The following is a 21717-nucleotide window of genomic DNA, read 5'->3' on the forward strand; positions in this document are numbered from 1 at the left end:
TACACAATTAATGCCCAGTTGTGCAATCCTATGTTGGCAGCTGCTTAACCGTTAACTGCTGAAGTGCGGTCTGTGAGACAGCACGCGTTTTCCATCACGTGATTTAAATACTTTCCCGCGCGCACTATCGCGCCACCGTTTCAGTAGCTTCTGAGAAGTGCAAGACGACTCACGTAACTGCGAGTGAAACAGCTTTTTTAAATGTTGACGGCGGTCTGTCAGACCGCACGTCAGCGTTAGTCTAATTATTTACAACGAAGGAGTTACTTTGTCATTCTTCTTTATAGGCATTGTACGCATAAATAAATTGAAGTAATCGGTCCGTCTGGCAGTAAAACGTCGAAACAGGACCAACAGCAACACATATGTGTTACTAACGAACATTTTGAAACAACTGTGCAACGTTGGTTAGAGGAAACCGAAGATTCGGACTTCAGTGTTGTGGAACAGACCCCAGACAACTCTGAGAACGAAGAAATAGTCTCTGACGATGATACAGAAATGGTTGTTTCAGAAAAGAAAGAGGAAGACCTAGATCCCGTACAAAGAATTTCAAATAGTTTTTATGGCAAGAACCGGTACAAGTGGTCGAAAAATCCATCGAACAGAGCAGTTAGAGCTCCTGTGCATAATATTGTTGTAAAATTATCCTATTCCAAGATGCCTAAAAATGAAAAGCATGATCCTCTTTCCATTTGGTGCAAGTTGATAGATACTGAAATGGACGAATGAAAAACTAGCTGCTTATAAAAATAAATTCTTACGCGAAAATCGGCCTGAACTCGCTGGATTATACTCTATAGAACTGAGAGCGTTTTTTGGTATATTATTCTATTCGGCAGTTTTCAAATCAAATCATGAAAATGCTGACTACATTTTCGCATCTGATGGTTATGGCTGTGAAATTTTCAGGCGTATTATGAGCAAAAATAGATTTCTTGTACTACTGCACTGTTTACGATTCGACGATGCAACAGACAGGAGTGAAAGATTGTTGAGTGATTAGCTTGCAACTGTATCGTTCATATCTGAAAAATTTGTTTCCAATTCCCAAAGCTTGTGCAATTTAGGAGAAAGTGTCACTGTGGATGAAATGTTGGTGCCTTTCCGAGGCCGTTCTTATTTTGTTCAGTACATGCTACAAAAACCTGCCAAATACGGCATCAAAATTATGAGTATGTGCGACAGAAAAACCAGATACTTCTACAATGGATACGTCTATTATGGAAAAGGTTCCGATTGTCAAAATTTATCTTCTGAAGAAGAAAAGTTTTTGGTACCAACTCAATCTGTTATCCGCTTATGTAAACCAATTTATGGCTCACATCGCAATGTCACTGCTGACAATTGGTTTTCATCTATTGAGTTGGTCGATTATTTGATAAATAAGGACCTTCCGTATGTTGGAACCATGAAAAAAGAAAGCAAGAAAGAATTACCTAATGAATTTCTTCCAAACAAAAACCGTGAAGAAGGGTCTGCGTTATTTAGTTTCACGGGTACAAAAACGTTATGTTCATATGTGCCAAAAAAAAAAAAAAAATCAGTGGTGTTAGTTTCATCAATTAACCATTCTAATGAAATAGATAGGCATACAAACAAACCTGAAATTATTGCCTATTACAATTCCACAAAGGGAGGTGTGGATGAGCTCGACAAGAAATGCGCAGTCAACTCGATGAGCTGAAGGACAAGACGATGGCCGATGGCAATTTTTTACAGAATTTTCGATCTGAGTGGGATAAATGCGTATGTGATCTACAACACACAATTTACCAAGCCAATAAAAAGAAAAGTTTTTCTGAAAATGTTAGAACGAGCTTTAGCGTTGCCTCAAATGAACGACGTGCTGTGAACAAGTTGCCACGGGAATTAAGAGCGACCAACATCAGAGTTCTTGGACCCGATGCACCGGAAGAACAAGCACCAGACCTTGAAGGAGGTAAAAATAGGCGAACCTGCTACACCTGCCCTTCAAAACTAAAGAGAAAAACGGGTTATTCGTGTAACACGTGCCAAAAGGCTATTTGTCTACAATGTGCAACATTTGCATGAAAAAATTGCAGCTATTGTTGTGCTATTGCAATTTTTTAAATTATAAGACTGAAATACGTTATTAGCATGTTAAGTTGCTCGGAGTGCCTTATAATTATTTGTTTTAAACAGTGTTTTGTAATATAAAAAAAATTGTAGTTTTTTAAAGTCTTTATTTCGTTGTTCCTTCTCCGCTCATGTTTGTAACACACAATCATGGAATATGTCAAAAAACCTTTATAAACAGTACGTTTCATAAGTAAATTTACATGCCTTTCAATTGTTATACATGTATTTGAAGTATTTATATACATAAAAACAAAAAACACACCGAATTGTTGCCTGTACGACGCCGACAATACAGCGGTCTGAGAGACCGCACGTCAGCGGTAGTGTGACAAGATCGACACGTCGTCAGATAAAGGTTAAGTTCTATTCTCGGAATAGAGTGGAAAATGTATTGTACGAACTCGTAATAACTCCTAATTGGAGAATAAATGCGGGATAACAAAACTTTTGATTCTGGGAGAGTCAGTGATGTTAACCAGAGGATAAGTTTTGACAATGACAGGAACAGTTACAAAATTAGTGATGACAAGATTGTTTGTTAGAACAAGGAAGGAGAAGGAACGGGGATATTACACAAATTATGTTGAAGAATTTGATGTTTCCAAATTTATATAAAAATTTTGCACTTTTACTTTTCTATATTATGCTTGAGAAATGGGAAGGTATGAATGAAATGTGAAACTATTTCCTAACATAAAACTTTTTGCTTGTAGTAGGTCTAATAGGCATTCGATATTGGTACTTCCTGAATTATATTCTCTCGTGTTATTTGTGTAAATGATGTAGATAAAAATGTCCGTTTGTGCCAAAGCTCACTCGCTTATTTGGGGTGTGCTACAATATTAGGAAGGCCTATTTCGTTTTATCTACCAGACAGTGACAAAATAGACGTAATCAGATAGAGAAACCACACTAGTCTTAGGTACTATTTGTATTGACAGCTTTTTCAATATTAGATAAAGACATTTTGATTTTACGTGTACGAAAACGTTTGACGAACTTTGATGACGTAATAGATTCTTTCGCAGAAAGGAAATCATGCCGTGTACAGCTGTAGCAAGATTAGAGAGAAAAAAAAATGTTGGGACCTAAGGATTAAAGAAATACGTACTGTCTTGCTTGTCTCTTGTCTTTACTGGTTTTGTATTTCCTATATTTAATTTTAAGTCGTGCAAGAGAGAAAGCTATCAGCTAATAGGCAATAAAGAAGGCAAATTTTCTGAAGAGTTCTTATCCTCCCAGTTACAAATAATCCGACCCAACATTAATTGCGAGGTTTTTTGTTTTGTTTTAGTGGGGGTAGGGTGTCAAACCGGCCTACTGGGAGCAGAAAGGCGCCACAGAACATTTTAATTTCCATTGTCCTGAATATAGGTTTGGTGGGCTCCATTACAAAGTGTACACATTTGAATTCCACAGAGCGAAATACAGTGACTTGCGATAGAGGAATGCTGTGTGTCTTACATTCGCTAAAACAAACTCTTCAGACAGATATGCGCATCAAAATGAACACATTTTTGGAAAATCGATCTCTTTTTTTAATTTTTGATGTGCTATCTCAAAAGCTCTAGGGGAGGGGGGGGGGGTGGGGGGTGGGAGGCACCACTATCGGCGCGGAAATATCGTAGATCCTGGGCTGCTTGTTCGTCCACAAGTGCAGTTGCATCAGATTCATTTATTTCAAGACGCAGGATTTCGTCTCATCCAGTTCCAAACGCAGTCTCAAATAAGTTAGAGAAATAGTCGAATGCAGTGGTATGCTCAGCACATGAATGTGATGTTTACGTGCAAATTCTGTAACTGCCAGTCCTTTATGACTATATTCCGTTTATCATAAGAATAAACCTTATGTAAATAAACACAAACACGGTGATTGGTCAGCAGCCGTAGCTCTCGTACACTGGTGTTGTTCCGCTCTTGAAAGTAGGTCCAACTTACGTACAAGAAATTTCATTACTTTGTCGCTATAAATGAAGCTTTAAGACATTCTGATGGATTAACAGCCAACAACGTTTTTCTTAATCATACTTTGGCTACGAAATTTTTATTTCAAAAATCGTGTACAGAGAAATGAATTGAAAGTAATGAAAGTATTACACAATTAAATTTTTGGAGAAAAATCAGATATTCTTTGTGTGAATTTGCCCATTGTTTTATAGGACAGGTGTGGCCTCACACGAGCCAGATTGATAAGCGTCATAGAAACACGAAAAACAATATTCGCGCCGTTCAGCACGCTGTACAAAGCTGCATTTTTACAACTGCCACTGTATCACTGCTATCTGAACCCAATAGAATTAATCTGGAGCCATGTTAACAGATTTGTTGCGAGAAATAACAAGACATTTAAGCCGCCAAACTTAGTGGAACTAACGCACGAAGCTTTCTGACACGTCATTGCCGAGTGATGTCGAGGTGCAGAACACAGGAGGAAATGTGAACTGTTTGGTGGCTTGGGATTCTATTGTTGATCGCCTCGTTATCAGCGTAACAGCACTGGAATGTACCGTTAGCCTCGGAGTCCGATATGGAATAAGTTCAGATATTACCAGACGACTGACGGTAATAGCTTCAGTTGCTTCAATATGTAACTACATGGTGAAATCCCAGCAGTGCGCTTTTACACCGCACATGGCTCATGCCAGGGGCGATTCTAGAAGTCGGTCAAGGGCGGGGGCTAATGGGGGGGGGGATGGAATATCACTTAGCAAAAGGAGAGCTGGGGTCCTCCACCGCCAAACTGGTAAAATTTGGTGTTGCCTAAAGTAGTTTTTGGTACTGTTAAGGAGTTCAGGGTAAAAATGTGTATTCATATATAATAAGACGCCCATTTTAAGTTAAATGATATTTATTGGCTTAGACAGCAAGCTATTTGCCGCTCTTGTTCTTTTGTTAAAATGTGTTTGAAATACATTGCAACCTATATTGCTAGGTAATTGTAAAAAAAAGATTGTATCTGTTGGAATACTGTTGTTGTTGTTGTGGTCTTCAGCCCAGAGACTAGTTTCATGTACCTCTCCATGCTACTCTATCCTGTGCAAGCTTCTTCATCTCCCAGTACCTACTGCAACCTACATCCTTCAGAATCTGTTTAGTGCATTCATCTCTTGGTCTCCCACCACAATTTTTACCCTCCACGCTGCCCTCCAATACTAAATTGGCGATTCCTTGATGCCTGAGAATAAGTCCTACCAACTGATCCCTTCTTCTAGTCAAGTTGTCCCACAGATTTCTCTTCTCCCCAATTCTATTCAATACATCCTCATCAGTTATGTGATGTACCCATCTAATTTTCAGCATTCTTCTATAGCACCACATTTCGAAAGCTTCGATTCTCTTTTTGTTTAAACTATTTATTGTCCATGTTTCACTTCCATACATCGCTACACTCCATATAAATACCTTCAGAAACGACTTCCTGACACCTAAATCTATACTCGTTGTAGCCGGCCGCGGTGGTCTCGCAGTTCTAGGCGCGCAGTCCGGAACCGCGCGACTGCTACGGTCGCAGGTTCGAATCCTGCCTCGGGCGTGGATGTGTGTGATGTCCTTAGGTTAGTTAGGTTTAAGTAGTTCTAAGTTCTAGGGGACTGATGACCACAGCTGTTAAGTCCCATAGTGCTCAGAGCCATTTGAACCATTTTTTTTTTATACTCGTTGTTAACAAATTTCTCTTCTTCAAAAACGCCTTCCTTGCCATTGCCAGTCTACATTTTATATCCTCTCTACTTCGACCATCAGCAGTCATTTTGCTCCACAAATAGCAAAGCTCATTTACTACTTTAAGTGTCTCATTTCCTAATATAATTCCCTCAGCATCACCCGATTTAATTCGACTACATTCCATTATCCCCGTTTTGCTTTTGTTGATGTTCATGTTATATCAACCTTTGAAGACACATTCCATTCCGTTCAGCTGCTCTTCCAGGTCCTTTGCTGTCTCTGACAGAATTACAATGTCATCAGCGAACCTCAAAGTTTTAATTTCTTCTCCGTGGGTTTTAATTACTACTCCAACTTTTTCTTTTGTTTACTTTACTGCTTGCTCAATATACAGATTGAATAACATCGGGAATAGGATACAATCCTGTCTCACTCCCTTCCCAACCACTGCTTCCCTTTCATGCCCCTCGACTCTTATAACCGCCATCTGGCTTCTGTACAAATTGTAAATCGCCTTTCGCTCCCTATACTTTACCCCTGCCACCGTTAGAATTTGAAGGAGAGTATTCCAGTCAACACTGTCAAATGCTTTCGCTAAGTCTACAAATGTTAGAAACGTGGATTTGCCTTTTCTTAATCTTTCTTCTAAGATTAGTCGTAGGGTCAGTATTGGCTCACGTGTTCCAACATTTCTACGGAATTCAAACTGATCTTCCCCGAGGTCGGCTTCTACCAGTTTTTCCATTCGTCTGTAAAGAATTCGTGTTAGTATTTTGCAGCCGTGGCTTATTAAACTGATAGTTCGGTAATTTTCACATCTGTCAACACCTTTCTTTGGGGTTGGAATTATTATATTCTTCTTGAAGTCTGAGGGTATTTCGCCTGTCTCATACATCTTGCTCACCAGATGGCAGAGTTTTGTCAGGACTGGCTGTCAGTAGTTCTAATGGAATGTTGTCTACTCCCGGGGCCTTGTTTCGACTTAGGACTTTCAGTGCTCTGTCAAACTCTTCACGCAGTATCATATCTCCCATTTCATCTTCATCTGCATCCTCTTCCATTTCCATAATATTGTCCTCAAGAACATCGCCCCTGTATAAACCCACCTTTCTGCTTTCCCTTCTTTGCTTAGAACTGGGTTTTCATCTGACCTCAAGATATTCATACAAGTGGTTTTCTTTTCTCCAAAGGTCTCTTTAATTTTCCTGTAGGCAGTATCTATCTTACCCCTAGTGATATATGGCTCTACATTCTTACATTTGTCCTCCAGCCATCCGTGCTTAGCCATTTTGCACTTCCTATTGATCTCATTTTTGAGACGTTTGTATTTCTTTTTGCCTGCTTCACTTACTGCATTTTTGTATTTTCTCCTTTCATCAATTAAATGCAGTATCTCTTCTGTTACCCAAGGATTTCTATTAGCCCTCGTGTTTTTACTTACTTGTTCCTCTGCTGCCTTCACTATTTCATCCCTCAAAGCTACCCATTCTTCTTCTACTGTATTTCTTTCCCCTATCTTTTCAATCGTTCCCTAAAGCTCTCCCTGAGACTCTCTACCACCTCTGGTTCTGTCAGTTTATCCACGTCCCATCTCCTTAAATTCCCACCTTTTTGCAGTTTCTTTAGTTTTAATCTACAGATCATAACCTATAGATTGTTGTCAGAGTCCACATCTGCCCCTGGAAATGTCTTACAGTTTAAAACCTGGTTTGTAATGTCTGTCTTACCATTATATAATCTATCTGAAACCTGTCGGTACCTCCAGGCTTCTTCCATGTATACAACCTTCATTTATGATTCTTGAACCAAGCGTTGGCTATGATTAAGTTATGCTCTGTGCAAAATTCTGCCAGGCGGCTTCCTCTTTCATTTCTTAGCCCCATTCCATATTCACCTACTATGTTTCCTTCTCTTCCTTTTCCTACTATCGAATTCCAGTCACCCATGATTATTAAATTTTCGTCTCCCTTCACTGTCTGAATAATTTCTTTTATCTCATCATACATTTCATCAATCTCTTCGTTATCTGCGGAGCTAGTCGGCATATAAACTTGTACTACTGTGGTAGGCGTGGGCTTCGTGTCTATCTTGGCCACAATAATGCGTACACTATGCTGTTTGTAGTAGCTTACCCTCATTCCTATTTTTTTTATTCATTATTAAACCTACTCCTGCATTACCCCCATTTGATTTCGGAGTAATATATTCACTGATTTCTGAAGTCTGTACCGTCCCCAGAAGATATATTATAAAAACTTTAAAGTGGTATTTGAAAAAAAAACATTTAATATTGGATTATACGTTAGCATTAAGCTCTCAGGCGATATGTAATTTTCTCTCACGTGTGTTATTATCAGTATCATATAAAATGGAGAAGAAATAAAAACTGAGGTTCGCCGATGACATTGTAATTCTGTCAGAGAAAGCAAAGGACTTGGAAGAGCAGTTGAACGGAATGGACAGTGTCTTGAAAGGAGGATATAAGATGAGCATCAACATAAGCAAAACGCGGATAATGGAATGTAGTCGAATTAAGTCGGGTGATGATGAGGGAATTAGATTAGGAAATGAGATACTTAAAAGTAGTAAAGGAGTGTTGCTATTTGGGGAGCAAAATAACTGATGATGGTCGAAGTAGAGAGGATATAAAATGTAGACTGGCAATGGCAAGGAAAGCGTTTCTGAAGAAGAGAAATTTGTTAACATCGAGTATAGATTTAAGTGTCAGGAAGTCGTTTCTGAAAGTATTTGTAGGGAGTGTAGCCATGTATGGAAGTGAAACATGGACGATAACTAGTTTGGACAAGAAGAGAATAGAAGCTTTCGAAATGTGGTGCCACAGAAGAATGTTGAAGATTAGATGGGTAGATCATACAATTAATGAGGAGGTATTGAATAGGATTGGCGAGAAGAGAAGTTTGTGGCACAACTTGACTAGAAGAAGGGATCCATTGGTAGGACATGTTCTGAGGCATGAAGGGATCACCAATTTAGTATTGGAGGGCCGCGTGGAGGGTAAAAGTCGTAGAGGGAGATCAAGAGATGAATACACTAAACAGATTCAGAAGGATGTAGGTTGCAGTAGGTACTGGGAGATGAAGAAGCTTGCACAGGATAGAGTAGCATGGAGAGCTGCATCAAACCAGTCTCAGGACTGAAGACCACAACAACAACACATATAAAATTCTGTGCGTCATTTTCGAGTGCAAAGAATAAAAAAGATGCACTCTGACAATAATGGACTACGTAGATGGAAAAGAACCATCTTTTGCCATCTTTTATCCGCTATCACTCTCTCTCCTGTCTTCGATGGGAGCAGTCGAACACCTTGGCCAGTGCAGTTGAACGTGAGCGTTATTGTGCTTGTAACCGGATAATATGTTATTTTCATGTTATTATTCACTTTTAATTGTAAGAGGTGAGCCCTATCTCATGTCCGCTTCCTTTGAATATCAGTAATTCAAGTTATTTTCAGCGCAACAATTGCAGTCGCAGCTTTAAGATTTTTATTTTCAGTTTAACAGCCGAGATCCAGAGCCACGACTCAGAATACAATGTATTACGAAAGAAAATGGTAAGAAATTATTCTCTCGCATGTGTGTCGGCAAATGCAAATAATAATCAGAGATCTCATGTTTGAGCAGAAACGTTTAGCAGGGCAAGAACCTAAAAAAGTTTATTTCATTTTTTAATTTATATGTAACGTGTTACAAGATCAGTGTGTCTTACAATTATTAACATGATTAATGATTTTGCTAAGGATAAACTTTCATTGAACAAACCGTCTTATAAGAAGTAATTTAATTCAAATCAAAGAAAAAATCAAATTTAAACTAATAACCAAAGCAGCAATTAATTTAGAGAAAAGCCCACCACGTAATAAGACATTCATATAAAAAGAAAGAGAAAAATATTTTATATTATCATAAATCACGCGAGAAGTCATTTTATCCAGTGTAATATGATACTCCATTGGGGGAGGGGGCTATAGCACGCCGCTCCCCCCTTGCCTCTGCCCCTAGCTCATGCAGAAAAATTACCCTTGATAAAGTCAGAAATTTTCATCACTCTCGTTTTTAATTACAGTTCTACGTTAGCTAAGATTGAGAGCATGTTTTCCTTCACATCACCTAAGAACCGTATCGCCTGCGTTCTACCATTATTTCCATCTGTTCAAAAATCAAATGACATTCACGACTTTACTACTACTCTCCACATCACTGCATGTTTTTACAATGAAATGAACACCCTTAGCTGCTTACAGGTGTTGACATACGTCAACGGGGACAGATGAAAATGTGTGCCCCGACCGGGACTCGAACCCGGGATCTCCAGCTTACATGGCAGACGCTCTATTCATCTGAGCCACCTTTTTTTTTTTTATCGTTGTGTTTGGTCGTTGCGGACATCACGTGACATCCATTTAAGTTCGTTGTTGATCCTTTCACTCAGCTTTTTTATTACAGAGGCAAACCAGCTCTCTGACCGAACACGCTGAGCTACCGTGCCGGCGCGGCACCTAGGGCACAGAGGATAGCGCGACTGCAGGGATTTATCTTAGCCACGCCTCCTGCGAAACCCACATTCTCAACATACTGTCCCGCACTACATTCGTAGTGCCCCCGCCCATTATACTCATTACTCGCGGCGCGTTGCCGATTCCCGTAAGAGTTCGGGCACTGTTTGTGCATTCGCACAGAAGAAGAAGATGGTCAAGTGGCCGGTGAGCCTTAACTATATATATACTAAGTCCGAAAGAACAGATACCATCTTAGTATATATACTGTATGTTAGTTGAACCAGGTGGCTGGCCAGTATTGCGCCCCTAAAGCTGTTGTTCCGTATTATCGCTGAGTCCATGTAAGCGTAACGCACTGCATAAAACGTATCTTCATTATCGTACTTGACTGTACTCGAGACAGATTGGTTTCTGCTCCACGTGAAACGAAATCCAATGAGATTCCAGCAAAGGCGGAAGAATACATATTAAAATGTTTACGTGACGTTTATTTTATAATGAACGGAGTGTAGCATGGTCAGCCACGATCACTAAGTCAAGATCCGTTTCTGTTGGCTGACGATGCTGTTGAAATGCTGCAACCGTTGCAAGAACATGTCACCGCTCATCCGCCCACTCTCATGTGCAACGGCATTGTTGTAAACAATTCTCCTAGCAATGGCTTCATCAAACCATCAACTCTACACTAGTGGCCATTAAAATTGCTACACCAAAAAGATGACGTGCTACAGACGCGAAATTTAACCGACAGGAGGAAGATGCTGTGATATGCAAATGATTGGCTTTTCAGAGCATTCACACAAGGTTGGCGCCGGTGGCGACACCTACAACGTGCTGACATGAGGAAAGTTTCCAACCGATTTCTCATACACAAACAGCAGTTGACCGGCGTTGCCTCGTGAAACGTTGTTGTGATGCCTCGTGTAAGGAGGAGAAATGATTACCATCACGTTTTCGACTTTGATAAAGGTCGGATTGTAGCCTATCGCGATTGCGGTTCATCGTATCGCGATATTGCTGCTCGCGTTAGTCGAGATCCAATCGACTGTTAGCAGAATATGGAATCAATGGGTTCAGGAGGATAATACGGAACGCCGTGCTGGATCCCAACGGCCTCGTATCACTAGCAGTTGAGATGACAGGCATCTTATCCGCATGGCTGTAACGGATCGTGCACCCACGTCTCGACCCCTGAGTCAACAGATGGGGCGTTTGCAAAACAACAACCGTCTGCACGAACAGTTCGACGACGTTTGCAGCAGCATGGACTATCAGCTCGGAGACCGTGGCTGCCGTTACCCTTGACGCTGCATCATAGACAGGAGCGCCTGCGATGGTGTACTCGACGACGAACCTGGGTGCACGATTGGCAAAACGTCATTTTTTCGGATGAATCCAGGTTCTGTTTACGGCATCATGATTGTGCCATCGCGTTTGGTGACATCGCGGTAAGCGCACATTGGAAGCGTGCATTCGTCATCGCCATACTGGCGTATCACCCGGAGTGATGTTATGGGGTGCCATTGGTTACACGTCTCGATCACCTCGTATTCGTATTGACGGCACTTTTGAACCTTTCAGATGTGTTAGGACCCGTGGCTAGACCCTTCATTAGATCCCTGCGAAACCCTACATTTCAGCAGGATGATGCACGATCTCATGTTGCAGGTCCTTTACGGGCCTTTCTGGATACAGAAAATGCTCGACTGCTGCCCTGGCCAGCACATTCTTCAGATCTCTCACCAACTGAAAACGTCTGGTCAATGGTGGCCCAGCAACTGGCTCGTCACAATACGCTAGTCACTACTCTTGATGAACTGTGGTATCGTGTTGAAGCTGCATGGGCAGCTGTACCTGTACACGCCATCCAAGCTTTGTTGGACTCAATGCCCAGGAGTATCAAGGCAGCTATTACGGCCAGAAGTGGTTGTTGTGGGTACTGATTTATCGGGATCTATGCACCCAAATTGCGCGAAAAAGTAATCACATGTCAGTTCTAGTATAATACATTTGTCCAATGAATACCCGTGTATCATCTGCGTCTTCGTGTAGCAATTATGCCTTACGATCATTTCATTTATTTCATCAACTTCTTTAATTTTTTTGCGTTTACGTTTTTTATCTGGAGTTACAAATCTCCTTCCTCCGCCATATTCCGATATGCTGCCCTCCCTTTTAATTTTCTGGATAATGCAACGCTAAAAACCTGTGGCCACTTGGACTGTTGGCTGTGGTTGCCAACTGCCTTGCGCGAGGCGGGATATCACGTTTCTATAGCTCAAACCATGCGTTCCAGGATGTGTGTCTGCGCCGCGCGGGATTAGCCGAGCGGTCTTAGGCGCTGCAGTCATGGACTGTGCGGCTGGTCCCGGCGGAGGTTCGAGTCCTCCCTCGGGCATGGGTGTGTGTTTGTCCTTAGGATAATTTAGATTAAGTAGTGTGTAAGCTTAGGGACTGATGACCTTAGCAGTTAAGTCCCATAAGATTTCACACACATTTCAACTTTTTTTTTATGTGTGTCTGCAGGACGCTCATTGTCCTGCTTTATGCTAAACTTAGCCTAGGTTAGAAAGAAATCCCATTCAGATGAAGTACGGGCGGCGAGTTGTGTTTTTATGCCATTCATAAAATAAAAGTTGTTTAGTGTGTTGTTGACACTTTGCCATCGTAATTTTTGAACAATCTGTTTGGATTTGAGACACATCTGATTTAGAAACAACAGCGACATCGAAGAAGTAAAATACAAAAAGTATAAACTGGTGTGTTTCTACCCGCAAGAATGGTAGGATTCGTATCCTTTTTTGAAAAAAAGTTGATACAAATGTGCACAAAGCTTTTTGTAACGTGTGTATGAAATCATTTGTGGTGTCGCATGGACGTTTGAATGATGTTAAACGGCATGTTAGCGCCACGGAACACAACAGGGTGAAAGAACTTGAAAGAGTACTCTTAGTATACATGTTTTCAAAGCGCGATGTGTTGACGACAGACGTGGAAAAAGTGATAGTTGCAGAGTAGACAGAAGTTTACCATAGCGTAAACTATAACACGTCGTACAGTTCGAGTGAGTATGATTCAAAGTTATGCCCCGTGATATTTAATGATTCCCAAATCGCATAAAAAATATCGCTCTGTAGAGCTAAGGCGTCCTCTTTAAGTTACAATGCTCCAGCATCAATCGATGACAGCGTGGAAAAACTTAAGGTCAGACGTGGTGTATAACACGTCGACAGGGGCGTCAAATCACGAACTTAAAAAATTATTTCCAATAACTGTCAGATTTTACTCTCTAGAGGCTGGAACCGGCACCCGCCTACTTGATTTTTTATGAGGTCCGGATGAAAAAGAGATCGATATTCTAATAATATAAAAATAGACTCAAAGAGCTGGATTAAGGTTTCACAAACGTATCTGCTTACTCAGCCGACAACGCCAATGTCAATTTTGACGCAAGTTTACGGACTACTTTCTCAAGATAATGCCAACATCTTGCCTGCAGGGTGTTCAGCGCACGTGGTATACAATGTCGTCCGACATGCTATGGAGAAGTGCGAGTTTTACGCGGATATCCAGCGTTGAAGTTATATTTTATAAACTCTTGGAGATAACTGTCCAGTTGTATTACGAAAATATTTTGATGAAAACCCCGCAAAGAAAACAGAATGCTCTCTAGGATTTCTAGATAAAAAATATTTCTCAGAACGCCATGATGTTTTTTGGAAAAAGATAATGTTTTATCTTGTGAAACCTACAACATCCTAGCAAGTTTACATTTAAAAACAGAGCAAAGAATTAACGACCAATTCTTTGGATTTAGTCGCTCAAATGCCGTCACGAATTTCACAACTGATGAGCAAGAGTCTATCAAAATTGTTTTGATTATATGGTACATAAATGCAATAAATATCTGGACGATCACTTTGATTTTTCGGAAGATAATAATTTGGCAATAACGCGAATATTTGCTTTGGAAAATACATTTATTTACAAGGACCTGTAAGTGTTGCGAAAAACTATCACTCAATAAACACATAAATATGGCTGAACTTTATAACGAGTTTTGCAGTGTTAAGGAAACTGTAAATAAAATTACTGAGGGGCGTAAATAAACACCACTGTCAAATGAAAAAAAAAAATCTAATCTATGAAACTTGGCATGAACTACTTCAGCATTCGTATATACCGAACTTATTAAAGATTTTCTATTTTATTGCGTCCGTTCCACGTCCTCACGCCGCTGCTGAGAGGACATTTTCACTTTGTATAAAGGCCTCGACTGATTCAAGAAATGACTGAATGTTGAACGCGTAAAGACGGAAGTGCAAGTAAATATTAACTTTCATTACAACTGCAACGATTTTTATAATTACGTTTTGAAGACTAAAAAAATTGTTCAAATGTCCCAAATCATCACACAAGTAGCCCTTCAAAAACAAAAACTAAATGATTGAGTAAAGTGCTTTATTTACTGATTTGTGTTAAATTTTCTTTTAATGATTACCTTGTAATAGCGAAGTATTTATTTTATTTCAAATAATAAACAAAACTAATAAAAATGATTACAATTGTTTTTCAATCGTTTCTGTACATCTGGAGGTAGGTTCCGCTTTTTTTGCCAAGCCCCATAAAAATTTCTGGTTTACCGCATATCCATGAATAACAATCGGCAACCCTTCTCTCAGCTGAACTTCTTGTATCGGCATCTTCCTTCCCTGAGAAGACTCATCTTTCGTCGACATTAAGACGTTGTGTACAATCTGCTAAAACAGACAAAGTTTTCTGTCTTATAATTCTGAAGTACTAATAACCGTGACAATTTCTATCTGAAGTTACTGCGCGCTAGTTATACAGACACGGAAAAACACAACCGATGATCGAACTTGTACTGTAGTCAAAACGGACACAAGTGCCAAACTGAAGGTAGCCAAATGCATTATTGATTACTTTATGCCTTTGCAATGGCGCAGTGCCCACCCGGCAGTTATGTTTTATTGTAACGGTCGCGAAGCTTTCAGATACCTGGCGCGCGCAGTGTCGCCAACCCGTGGGATTTGTCCCATATTTTAGGTCTCTTGACAAATATTTTTCGGGAAGGGACAAAGGGATTTTTTTGCAAAAAGTAAGATGAATATGGGACATTCAATTGCTGCCTCTAACATAGTGTGTGTACAACAGCAAAGATCAACATTTCACGTAAGTTAGTACACGACACCCGCCAACAGTGAATTGTACAACCAGCACTCAGCATTCTTACTATGGGCACAATAGGCTTGCTTACACAATAGCAACACACGTGCAGTTGTAGGTATGATTGTCACATACCGCGAAAATAAAGTAAAACAGCTCACGGAAGTAATTATTCGAGATCCGTTGACTGTTATTTGTCCAACCAGTAGTCAGCACTCCCATTGTAATAGCTATTGTTAGTTCAAATTTCGTTTCGTACACACGACTTGCATGCATTGGCGGCGCTAGACGAAAACTGAACGTCGGCGACGAATCAACTTTGCGAGGCCCATTTCAATTTTCAGTCAGAAAGAAAATGGTAAATTAAATGGGCAGAATTGTACACTAATAATAATTATACACAAATTTTATTATTGTAATATACAAGGATTATTGCATTGACAAAAATTACGTTAATCAAACACACATTAAAATAAACGAAACTTCCGTCTTTTCGCCTATTGCGTCGTAGTTAATACCAGCCGCTATTTCCGCTTCAGTTGCTAGTACTAATAACGCAGATTGCCTTTCTTGGTACACCGTGCTTTTAAAGTATGTCTTAATCAATTTTAAGTTCGAGAAACTGCTCTCGGCAGAAGCTGTACTGACCAGTACTGTGAGCATTATTCTGAGTGATATGTAAAGATTTGGATATACTTCCTCCAAATTATTTTCTAATATGACTGAATAAGTTGTATTGCGTCTTTAATTGAGTCCTGTAGGTTGGATTTTAAAAGTTGGAGTTCCTCATAAAGTTCGAAACGCTGTTATGTCGCCATTTTCGCCTTCTCGAAGTTGTTGTTGTGGTCTTCAGTCCTGAGACTGGTTTGATGCAGCTCTCCATGCTACTCTATCCTGTGCAAGCTTCTTCATCTTCCAGTACCTACTGCAGCCTGCATCCTTCTGAATCTGCTTAGTGTACTCATCTCTTGGTCTCCTTCTACGATTTTTACCCTCCACACTGCCCTCCAGTACTAAATTGGTGATCCCTTGATGCCTCAGAACATGTCCTACCAACTGATCCCTTCTTCTGGTCAAGTTGTGCCACAAACTCCTCCCCAGTTATATTCAATACCTCCTCACTTGTTATGTGATCTGCCCATCTAATCTTCAGCATTCTTCTGTAGCACCATATTTCGAAAGCTTTTATTCTCTTCTTGTCCAAACTATTTATCGTCGACGTTTCACTTCCATACATGGCTACACTCCATACAAATACTTTCAAAAACGACTTCCTAACACTTAAATCAATACTCGATGTTAACAAATTTCTCTTCTTCAGAAACGCTTTCCTTGCCATTGCCAGTCTACATATTATATCCTCTTCGACCATCATCAGTTAGTTTGCTCCCCAAATAGCAAAACTCCTTCACTACTTTAAGTGTTTCATTTCCTAATCTAATTCCCTCAGCATCACCCGACTTAATTTGACTACATTCCATTATACTCGTTTAGCTTTTGTTGATGTTCATCTTATATCCTCCTTTCAAGACACTGTCCATTCCATTCAACTGTTCTTGCAAGTCCTTTGCTGTTTCTGACAGAATTACGATGTCATCGGCGAACCTCAAAGTTTTTACTTCTTTTCCATGGATTTTAATACCTACTCCGAACTTTTCTTTTGTTTCTTTTACTGCTTGCTCAATATACAGATTAAATAGCATCGGGGAGAGGCTACAACCCTGTCTCACTCCCTTCCCAACCACTGCTTCCCTTTCATGTACCTCGACTCTTATAACTGCCATCTGGTTCCTGTGCAAATTGTAAAGAGGCTTTCGCTCCCTGCATTTTACCCCTGCCACCTTCAGAATTTGAAAGAGAGTATTCCAGTCAACATTGTCAAAAGCTTTCTCTAAGTCTACAAATGCTAGAAATGTAGGTTTGCCTTTCCTTAATCTTTCTTCTAAGATAAGTAGTAGGGTCAGTATTGCCTCACGTGTTCCAACATTTGTACGGAATCCAAACTGATCTTCCCCGAGGTCGGCTTCTACCAGTTTTTCCATTCGTCTGTACTTCTCGAAGTACTGTACCTAAATCATTATAATGTTTGCGAGGGCGGTTCTTGGACAACGATTTCAAATAATTAATATCGTAAATAAAGCCAATATTCATTGAGCGCTTGAATCGACATTCAGTGTCGACGTTATAGCGTCTATCACTGTGTTAAAAAAGCTAACTCTGTACTGCATTTTAGCAGATTTTGTAGGTCCATCAGTATGTTCATTTTTTCCGAGCTATTCTTTTTTTTTTAACTACGACTCAATTTCGTAACTACTTTTAACTACAAACAATTGAGCTGCTGGAACGCTTGTTTCAAAAGCTGTGTTGCGGAATTCTTGAATCCAGTCACGAAAGGAACGTAAAGTATCAATAGCGACTTCCAAGTTCACTTGAACCGATTGCCATAGTTTACTTGTACTGTTGACACGTGGTAAAATCACATACTACACGTATATTGCATCAATAAACTCAAAAGTTAACATCTCCTTCAAGACTGCTTCACAGTCGCTAAGTTTCGGAATCATCATCTCTATTTTTCAGGTCACTCACACCCTCAATGACATCATCAAATTGCAAAAATATCGCTTTTACAGCTCCGATTCTACTTTCCCATCGTATTTCACACAAATTCAGTTTAGTTTTTATACGATCCCAACACTTGCTTGACTTGTAAAAAGTACATAAATTTTATTGATGAAGCTGAAAAACGTTGTTGTAGAAGTGTTAGCGGCATCTAGCAAAAGCAAATTCCAACAATGGCTATCCGCACGGCGTGAACAAGGCCCGTGGATTAATATTGCTGCCTTAACAGACGACGGAACAACATATTCGCCAGGGTAGCCGAAGCGCTAATGCGCTGCTTTCTGGACGTAGGTAGGCGCGCCGGCTCCGGATCGAGTCCGCCTGGTGTATTAACGACGAGGACACGTATGCCGGCCAGCCTGGAAGTGTTTTTTAGGCGGTGTTCCACATCCCGCTAGGTGAATACCGGGCTGATCCCCATGTTCCGCAGACATTTGAAAACGTTCGCACTATTCCATGGCTTACACTAGACACAGACAGCTGGGGTACACTAATTCCATCCCGGGGGGTTCGGGGTGGCGGAAGGAAGGGCTTCTGGCCACCCTTTGCAACTAACTCTGCCAAATCAATAGTAACACGGCCGACCCCGCATGAAGCGTGACCAAAGCCGTCAGAAAGAACTGACAACGGAACAACAACTTCTGGCTGCTCAAGCTGCGTCGGCCGCACATGCAGTGGAACGTTGTATTTTCCAAACCTACAACGGGTTCTGGCAACACTAAAGCTACGTTCACACTGAGGGATTTGTCGCGGAGATTCGTGCCCGGTGCGTGTAGCTGATGAGGTGTGGCACAAGTTCCTGCGACTTGTACCTGCTACAAAGACGCTAGAATTATCTCCGTTCGCCGAGCGATAACACGGCACAAATCCCAGATATATGTTCTACTGCACATGCGCAGTTCACAGGCAGACGCGTGGCGTTGCATCTTGGGTACACGTGATCATCTGCGTACGTTACGTAGCAGTTAGTGTTATAACTAGACCGCGGATTTTAGGTAAAAACCTATTTTGTTCCTGAGTTCCTATTTCCATAAAAATTTGTACTTATGCGTTTAATGACTATTTACACTTAATAGCGTTAATTCTATAGGACCTAAAAAAGCCTATTTCGACGTTAGTGCCTATTTTTGCCTATTTCGGCTTTAATATCCTAAAAAGTGCCTATTTCATCATATAAGACGGTGGCTCCAAGTTTTCCCACACATATGGAAAAAAAATTTTCTGCCCAGCGTGCAGTAAGGTGGCTTGTTGATATGCGCTCATGCTTCGTATTTGCGTAACACTTCGGCCTTTTTTATTTTTTTTATCGCTATCCCTGTTAATACCAAGTACTCTTTATAGGTGTTTTATTATTCATATGTAAAAAATAGATCACGGATCTTTAGATTAAAACCTATTTTTTTCCTAAGCTCCAATTTGCATATAAGTTGGTATTTATGCGTTTCATGATTAACTAAACTGAATACCGTTAGTTCTATAGGACCTAAAATTGCGTATTTCGACGTTGACGCCTAATTTTGCCAATTTCGGCATCAAAATCCTAAAAAATACCTATTTCGTTAATCTGACATATTGTTCTTGTGTTTTCAAAGATTAGAGAAAGGATGTAAACTAAGGGCTTTACGTCTCGTCGAAGGCGAAGGTCAATAGAGACTGTTTACAATTCCTTTGCTTGCCTTACTACCAACAGCACTCGGCACGGTTGAATGGTCATCCATCCACGTACGCGCCGAGCGCGACAGTGCTTAACTTCGGTGAGCGAATGGGAACCGCTCAAAGATTTGAGTTACACATTAGAATCGAACGTGGGAGTACTAGATGTTATATCTGAAAATATTTCGTTCGTAGGATTATGACCAGCTGTGTATTTTCGCAAACAAACGGTTTCATTGGCCTTAAGCTGAGCACGGATTAAAAAATCACAATGTTAATCGTCGACGCCCTCTATAGCTAAATTACTGCCCTTCGCGCATTTTCTCGCTGCTGTCTACAGGCAGTCCCATCAAACTACTCTGTTTCGTGGAAGGTATTATACGTGAATTTTCCGGTTCGAAAAATAATTTGCCAGTAGTGAGATGTTTTCATCTGAAGCACCGGTAGATTCCATTCGCTTGTTCAGAAGGGGCGGACATCTGTCAGGTGCCGCATGTCCAGCAACGAGTACACTACTTCCCCTACCGCTCCCATGCACCGCAGTAAAAGGAAAAAAAAACCAGGTCATAGTTCACTTTTTCCCAGCGAAAACATATCAGTACATTGTCTAGCGACCGACGTGTTAAGTGTTATTGACGTTCTAAGTGCAAAATAAATTCTAGTTTCTGTGTGAGAATACTACGCCATGCCGAAAACAGCTAGTTCAAAGTCTACTCATATAAGGCAGTGGCTGCAAGATTTTCCGCATTATACAACAGATGGGAAAATTATTTTCTGCCAAGCATGCAACAAGGAGGTTAGTTGATGTTTTTCTTAGACTTCTTATTTTCCTGTCACTTAGGATTCTTTTTTATCGCTATCCTTTAGTAATACGAAATACTCTTTATATGCGATTCTAAACTGCATTTCCCTTTTCTCTCGTATTAGGTTTCGAGTGTTAAGAAATCTCACTTAACTCAGCATGCACATGGAATCGCACATAAAGCTATTGTCGAACGGTTGGACGAAAGTCAAAATTGAAGCAAACTCTTTTAACCAATAAATCTGGTGAATCCTCCGAAAAAAACAAGTTCTGCAGTGATTCGTGTCATGCACTTGTGGCAGCAAACGTCCCCTTTCGGAAACTAGAAAATCCTATTTTCATAGGTTTTCTTGAGAAGTACTGCCATCAGTCTATTCCTGCAGAGTCAACTTTACGTAAGAATTATGTGGATTCAGCTTACAATGCTGCATTGCACAGAATCCGAGAAGATGTTGGAGAATCTTGTATATGGATTTCTGTGGATGAAACTACTGACAGTCTTGGCCGTTACATTGCAAACCTGACTATTGGCAAGCTAGACCCAGATGCTCCATCCAGGGCTCATTTGATTTACTCAAAACAGCTTGCAAAAACTAACCAACTAGCACAGTTTTTGTGAACAATGGGCTTAAAGTTCTATACCCAAACGGAGTGGATGAGAATAAGGTGCTTCTGGCCGTCACTGATGCTGCTGCATATATGATAGCAGCGTTTCAACTATTAAAAGTATTCTACCCATGGATGCTGTACGTAACTTGTGTAGTGCATGGGACCAACCGCATAGCAGAGCAAGTAAGGCTACAATTTCCTGAAGTAAATAAAGTAATATCTATGGTGAAGAAAATTTTTGTTAAGGCACCATCAACAATACAGGAATTCAAAGAACAGCTTCCAGATGTCCCATTGCCGCCAGAGCCTGTTGTCACCCGCTGGGGCACGTGGCTCATAGCAGCAGAATACTATAGTACGCATCTCTCAGCTGTCCAGAAGGTGGTTGAAAATATACCGGAGGATGCTGCATCCGTGACTGCAGCAATGGAGTTACTCAAAGATTCTTCTTTAAAACGGGACTTATCTTACACTAGGACCCACTACACATTTATGGCAAGAATAATTTCACACTTAGAAGGCTCAGGGAGACCTATCTACGACAATATTTCTTTGCTTG

The sequence above is a fragment of the Schistocerca piceifrons genome, chromosome 2 (assembly GCF_021461385.2).
Source record: "Schistocerca piceifrons isolate TAMUIC-IGC-003096 chromosome 2, iqSchPice1.1, whole genome shotgun sequence".
Lineage (NCBI taxonomy): Eukaryota > Metazoa > Arthropoda > Insecta > Orthoptera > Acrididae > Schistocerca > Schistocerca piceifrons.